Source organism: Sceloporus undulatus, chromosome 10 (genome assembly GCF_019175285.1).
Source record: "Sceloporus undulatus isolate JIND9_A2432 ecotype Alabama chromosome 10, SceUnd_v1.1, whole genome shotgun sequence".
In the NCBI taxonomy this organism is placed as follows: Eukaryota; Metazoa; Chordata; class Lepidosauria; order Squamata; family Phrynosomatidae; genus Sceloporus; species Sceloporus undulatus.
In genome coordinates, this window is record NC_056531.1 from 9,137,984 (window position 1) to 9,145,019 (window position 7,036).

General features: G+C 46.8%; 1 pseudogene; it reads left to right on the forward strand.

Annotated features, from left to right (window-relative positions):
* Positions 1-2,615: 2,615 nt before the first annotated feature.
* On the forward strand, positions 2,616-5,413 carry LOC121916584 (annotated as a pseudogene).
* Positions 5,414-7,036: the final 1,623 nt, after the last annotated feature.

The following is a 7,036-nucleotide window of genomic DNA, read 5'->3' on the forward strand; positions in this document are numbered from 1 at the left end:
AGGGAATTCCCGAAATCGGCATGGGGGTGGAGGACTTTAATAGGATGTTGGTGACTCTAGACAGGTCTGTGCTTTGTTGTGGTTGTTGTGTTGCCGTGTACTTCAAGACATTTCCCTGTCACAGGGGTTTCTGGTGCTGAGAGTGTGTGATTCGCCCAGTGGGTTTCCTGATCCCCAGAGTTTAGGACTTAATCAACGGCAAAAAAACGGAGCATAGTGGTATGCTCCAGTCAATTCATGCAGTATGCGAAGGTTATCATTATGTCACGCACATCGAGTTTCCTGTGAATAAAGAGGATTCTAGCCGCTTTTTTTCACGGAAAAAGTGGCACTATATCCCACTATTCACGGGGATATGTGTGATATGTGCCTTTGTGTGATGTTGTGTATAATCTTCACGATTGTGAATATGAGGGAGGCATACTGCTTGCGTCTGATAGCCCATGTCCCAACCAAAACACCATGTCACGTTGTGTACGTGAAAGGAGGACTTTCTACGTAGGAGGACACATGGAAGGACAGATCAGACACTCTTTGTGTTGTGCCTCCATCTCAGCACTTCCGTTTGTGTGAACACTTCATGTGTGTTCTAGGGGTCCCCGATATGAACTGTGCTGCTTCTAACTTAGAAAGAGTACTTCATTAATGTACCAGGCAAAAAGTAACAACTATGTATATACTTATGTATAAGTCTAAAAATGTAGGTTAAAAAATGACCCAAAAAACCTGAGTCGACTTATTCACGGGTCAATGTAAGTATTACTTTAAATCATACATACATACTAAAACCATCCCCTGTGAGTCGAGCCCGATACTGACCTTCTACTCTCTCATCCATCAGACTTAGTACAGCACAAATAGTTATGGCTGTTGGATTTTTGTAAGTTCTGGCATTGTTTTCCTTTGCTTCGACTTTTACATCCTTAATATTGCCCCTATTTTCCTGATGGATAACTGGGTCATATCAAATCCAAATTTGGTCCCAATCCTGCCCAACTTATCAAGAGGTCAACTTATAGTCGAGTATATACGGTATATTGGCCGTGGCCTGGGGCAATTGTGTTTCACTGTCTTAAGAACAGGTGAACAGTGAAGAGAAGGTTTTTAATGATCTAGCCAGATATATGAAGGCCAGAGAGTTTGCCTTCACTTAGAGCTGGAAAGCTGGCCAGACGGCCAACCTTCTTTCCTCAAAATGCATGAACAGTGTAAAAAGGGTTATGCACCATTGTTCTGTGGTTCCTAAAGTTAGTGGCACAATCCTTTTACTACTTGCATGTACTATTATCAGGACCCTTAGAACATATGCTTAATGCTTAAACATATTCCTTTTTTACCAGCAAATCAAGCAAAAAGTATACTGTGTGTTCTCTTTGCTATGCAAGAGGGTGACTGTACACAGGACTTGTCGGTCTCTCCGTTCTCTACATAGCAAGGAGGTGACAAGTAAGAAACGCAGAAACAAGTACCTTAAAGAGGCCTCAGTCAAAAGTGAGATCTTACCTTCCTGGCCTACAGTTGGTGTTTTTTTCCGTAGTAAACTAGCTTTAGTTCTACACGGCTTTGTGGGCCATAAGTGCAGTAGTTCTCCATTTGTACCTTCAACTTTTTTTTTTAACATTTCCAGTTTTTCATCTATGAGTTGAACATCTGGATTTGCGATTATGTCTGTGTGGATTCCCCCTCCTCCATGATGTAGTAGTTTTTGGCAATATTATTCCCTTCCAACTTGAAAACTATTCATTCCTCTTCTAAGTATAGCTTTCAATCTTAGTCTCCAAGGTGTTCTACCTCCAGTGTGGCTCATCTCTTCCAATGTAGTGTAACTGCAGATTTCATCAGACTCCTGGCTCTACTCCCTTGTCCTGAAAAATTGTTCTAAAATAACATAGGGGAAAGGGCTGGTTCTGTGCATTGCCTTTCCGCTTCAATGGGCTTACTTCAGCCACTTAACATTTTTATTTGCCTGAACTCGCCCCAAATTCTGGGGAGGTCTTCAAATGCTTTTTTCCTACAGAGAACAAACTTCAAGATAGAGCATAAAAATAGACTTTTCTCAATTTTCTGTACCGGGCTCAGTCATAAATCAAGTGAGACTATGGTCAAGAAGAAGACAAGGGTTCAAAACACACTGCAGAAATAATCCAGTTTGAGATCCTTAATTGCCCTGTAGTTTATTAATTGGGTTATGATGTAAATAAAGAAAGTTGTCACAAAAAAAAGCAAATGTCACCATAGACCAGCAGCGTTTTGAAGAATGAACAAGAGGTAAGTATAATTCATGTCTTGTTGAGCGTGAATAAATGAGTAAGAGGTTTTTACAGGGTAGGAGGAGAATAAGGAGTAAATAAATAACAAATATATTTGTACTCCTTATTCCTTTTATAACAACAACAACAACAACGATAATAATAATTTTATTTATATTTCCCGCTTCTCCCTTTGGTTGAAGTGGGAGTACAGCAGTAAAAACTCATAAACTACCTACATAATTCAAAACATCAATCAAGAAATAAAAATAAAGGGGAAAAGGAGAAAGTTTTACAGTGTTGTCAGTGTAAGGATCGAGTCATATATTCAGATGTACAAATCAGATTAGAGGAGATCAGTTGGATATGCCGCCGGAAGAGATCCATCTCGTGCTTTTGAAAGCTTCCAAGAAAGTGATAAGACGGACCTCTTCCGGTAAATTGTTCCAAAGTCTAGGGCCATCACAGAAAATGTTCACAAGAGGTAGTTTTCAACCTGGTTTTGGGTGTCCAATAGTTTTTGCCAGATGTTCTGAGAGTGTGGGGTGGATTATGTAGGGAGAGGCATCCTTAGTAACTCGGGCCCAGGCCATGTAGGGCTTTATAGGTAATAACCAACACTTTGTATTGGGCTCAGAAGCTAATCGGCAGCCAATGTAGAGATTCAACAGCGGTGTAATCTGCTCTGATCTCGGTGTCCTGGTTTCACTCTGGCTGCAGCATTCGAATCAGTTGGAGCTCCAAACTGGTACAAGCCCCATGTAGAGCACATTACAGAAATCGAAGCAAGAAGTTACCAGTTGTTTCAGGTCCCCCTGAGCTAGGTAGGACGCAGTTGGCGTACAGCCAAAGCGGACACCATGCACTCCTGGCATCGCTCCACCTGAGATGTCACTGTGGAGACAAGTCCAGGAACCTCTCAAACTGGGACAATTCTTCAGGGGAAGTGTGACCCGTCAAGGGGGTTGGCAGATCCCTCCCCGGACCAGGGGCACCTATCACGAGCACTCCGTTTTCTCTAGATCAGCTTGAGTTTTGTTTTCCCTCATCCGCCCTACGACCAAGCAGGCAGCCATCCTTAGTCACTGCAGCAGTTGGAGACATAGAGAAGTGAATTTGGGTTCATCGGCATATTGATAAACCACGCCCTGGAAGTCTTTGCTGCATTGATTGCCGGTCTGTAGAAAACTAAAAGGTTTCCTAGGAGCATCTTGTCAAAAAGCTTCGGTATCCGCCAACAGCGCTCTAGTCGTCACACAGCTCGCTTCATTTTCCGAAGATCTGAGTGTACCGGTTTTTTTTTTGAAGCAAGCCAGAGAGGACGCTCGGGAGCGATGTTGTCTATGCCCGGTTAGTCTTTATTCCAGGTATCAACCAGAATTGCGTCATTTCCAATCATAAAACCCTCTAGGGCTTTCTGGAACCTTTTGGGTTCCATCAGCCTTCGAGGGTGGATCAGTTTAATGATCCTACACCCTGAGGGGGGTCTGGGTAGTGCTTTTAGGCCTACCTTGACCAGGAAATGGTCCTCATGACAGGGCAGTGGTGTTTGATAACCTCTGCCCTGGGCTTTCCTGTTCCGTACAGAAGACTACTTGAGTGTAACCTGCACAGTGTGTCGGACCCGAGACTAATGGACAGGCCCATGGCTGTCATGGAAGTCAGAACTCCGAGCTGCTCCTGCAAGATCTGATGAGCCGCCTCGAAGGGAGGTTGAGGGAGAGAGAGACAAGATGGTGGCGGCCCGCTGAGTGAAGCGCCCCTTGGCAGCGGCCAAGGACCCACTTAGGCTTCTCCTCCCTCCCATCCTCAAGGGCTGCCTTCCTGGAAGAGCGGAGAGCGGCCCGGCAGCCGGGGAAGCCCCTGGGACGCCGCATTTTATATACAGTGGTACCTCGGGATCGAAATACCCAGGTTACGAATTTTCGGGATACAGAAAAATCCATAGGGAATTATTGTTTCGGGTTCGAATGTTTTTTCGGGTTACGAAAAAACTTTTTTGCTTTTTTCGGCTTTTTCGCACGGAATCGGGCTTTTTCCCCATTGCGCCTAGGCAATTCGGCTTACGAAGGCTTTTCGGGTTACGAAAGCGGCCGCGTTACGAATTAATTTCGTAACCCGAGGCACCACGTATAGAGATATACCCCGGGATACGAAATCACCGGTACGAAATTTCGGGATACGAAAAAATCCCATAGGAAAAAACTGTTTCGGGTTACGTTTTTTTTTTTCGGCTTACGAAAAATTTTTTGGTGCTTTTCGGCGCTTTTTCACACGAAATCGCGGCTTTTAGCGCTAGCGCCAGGCTTTTCGGCTAGCGAAAGATTTCAGGTTACGATGGCGCCGCGGAACGGATTACATTCGTAACCCGGGTACATGTATAAATATACATATATAGGGACCCATTTCCACCATTTCCCCTCTCTTCTCTTTCTGTCAAGGCTTCGTCGGCAGGATCTATCCCTCCCTTCCTTCCTTTCCTCCCCCGCCTGTCCCTTCCCCCTCCCTCCGCAATGGAAAAGCAGACAGCTCCAAGGCCGAGTTCATCGTCGGGGACAAGTACAAACGGGTGCGGAAGATCGGCTCTGGCTCCTCGGGGATATTTACCTGGCTATCAATATTACAACGGGGAGGAAGTGGTGTGAAGTTAGTAACAGAAGGCAGGCATCCTCAGCTGCTATACAAGCAAACTGTACAAGATCCTCCAGGGGGAGTTGGCATCCCCCCACATACGGTGGTATGGGCAAGAGAAAGATTACAATGTTCTAGCATGGACCTTCTTGGACTCAGCCTTGAAGATCTCTTCAACTTCTGTTCTCGCAGGTTCACAATGAAAACAGTACTTATGTTAGCAGACCAGATGATCAGTAGAATGTGATATGGGCAACAAAGAATTTTATACACAGAGACATAAACCAGATAACTTCCTAATGGTTATCAGCGTCACTGTAATAAGTTATTCCTTATTGACTTTGGGTGGCCAAAAAATACTGGGGACAACAGGGCAAACACACATAACCATATAGAGAAGACAAAAATTTTTACTGGTACTGCAAGATAGGCCAGCATTAATGCACACCTTGGCATTGGAACAGAGTCGTCGAGATGATATGGAGTCACTGATGGGGAGAGCATTCTTGCATTTTTATAATCTGTTGCATTGATACCCAGCGGCTGTAACAAGAGACTGAATAAAAATAAAAGCATCTTTTTGGACCCATCATAGCAGCTCAACAAGCCTTGCCCATTGTCTCACACTGCTAGACGGATTTGCAAACTAGCTTGCAGATTTAAATTTGAGGCATATGGAGGTTTGAAAAGGAGGATTTTCTTTCAAGTTCTGTGTGAAGTGGATATACCATATTTACTTTTGTTCTTAGGCAGCCGCTTGGTGTTCACATGGGTTACTGGTTACTGCCTCAGGCTGTCCTTCTCACCTTAATCCAGCTGAAAGATTTTTTACTGCTGGCAAATTTCATCTAATGGTGTAATTTATTCTTTATAGGCATGTCAGGATAAATTTTAAAAGGTTGTCTGAAAAGAAAAAATCCCTACGGCCTGGGAGGGAGTGAACAGGCTGGGCCCAGCTCCACAGGGACTAGCCTGAAGAAAGAGGCCCTCCGCACCGTAACTGTCATCCTTCCACCTGAGGGAGTGAAAAGGCTGGCCCAGCTCCATCAGGGACTAGCCTGAAGAAAGAGGCTCTCCCGCCGTAACTGTCATCCTTCGGCCTGGAGGGAGTGAACAGCTGTCCCAGCTCCATCAGGGACTAGCCGAAGAAAGAGGCTTCCCCCGCCGTAACTGTCATCCTTCAGCTGGGAGGGAGTGAATAGCTGGCCCAGCTCCATCAGGGACTAGCCTGAGAAAGAGGCTCCTCCCGCCGTAACTGTCATCCTCCAGCCTGGGAGGGAGTGAATAGGCTGGCCAGCTCCATCAGGGACTAGCCTGAAGAAAGAGGCTCCTCACCAGTACTGTCATCCTTCGGCCTGAGAGGGAGTGAATAGGCTGGCCCAGCTCCATCAGGGACTAGCCGGAGAAGAGGCCCTCCAGCAGTATCGTCATCCTTGCCTGAGAGAGTGAATAGGCGGCCCAGCTCCATCAGGGACTAGCTGAAGAAGAGGCTCCTCCCGCAGTATCGGTCATCCTCGGCCTGAGGAGGGAGTGAATAGGCTGGCCCAGCTCCATCAGGGACTAGCCTGAAGAAAGAGGCTCCTCCGCCGTAACTGTCATCCTTCAGCCTGGGAGGGAGTGAATAGGCTGGCCCAGCTCCATCAGGGACTAGCCTGAAGAAAAGAGGCTCTCCCGCCATAACTGTCATCCTTCAGCCTGGGAGGGAGTGAATAGGCTGGCCCAGTCCATCAGGACTGCCTGAAGAAAGAGGTCCCCCGCAGTATCTGTCATCCTTCGGCCTGGAGAGGGAGTGAATAGGCTGGCCCAGCTCCACAGGGACTAGCCCTGAAGAAAGAGGCTCCTCCCGCAGTATCGGTCATCCTTCGGCCTGAAGGGAGTGAATAGGCTGGCCCAGCTCCATCAGGGACTAGCCTGAAGAAAGAGGCTCCCCCCGCAGTATCTGTCATCCTTCGGCCTGAGAGGGAGTGAATAGGCTGGCCCAGCTCAATCAGGGACTAGCCTGAAGAAAGAGGCTCCTCCGCCCGTAACTGTCACTCCTTCAACGGGAGGGAGTGAATAGGCGGGCCCAGCTCCATCAGGGACTAGCCTGAAGAAAGAGGCTCCTCCCGCCATAACGGTCATCCTTCAGCCTGGAGGGGGATGACAGTTACGGCGGG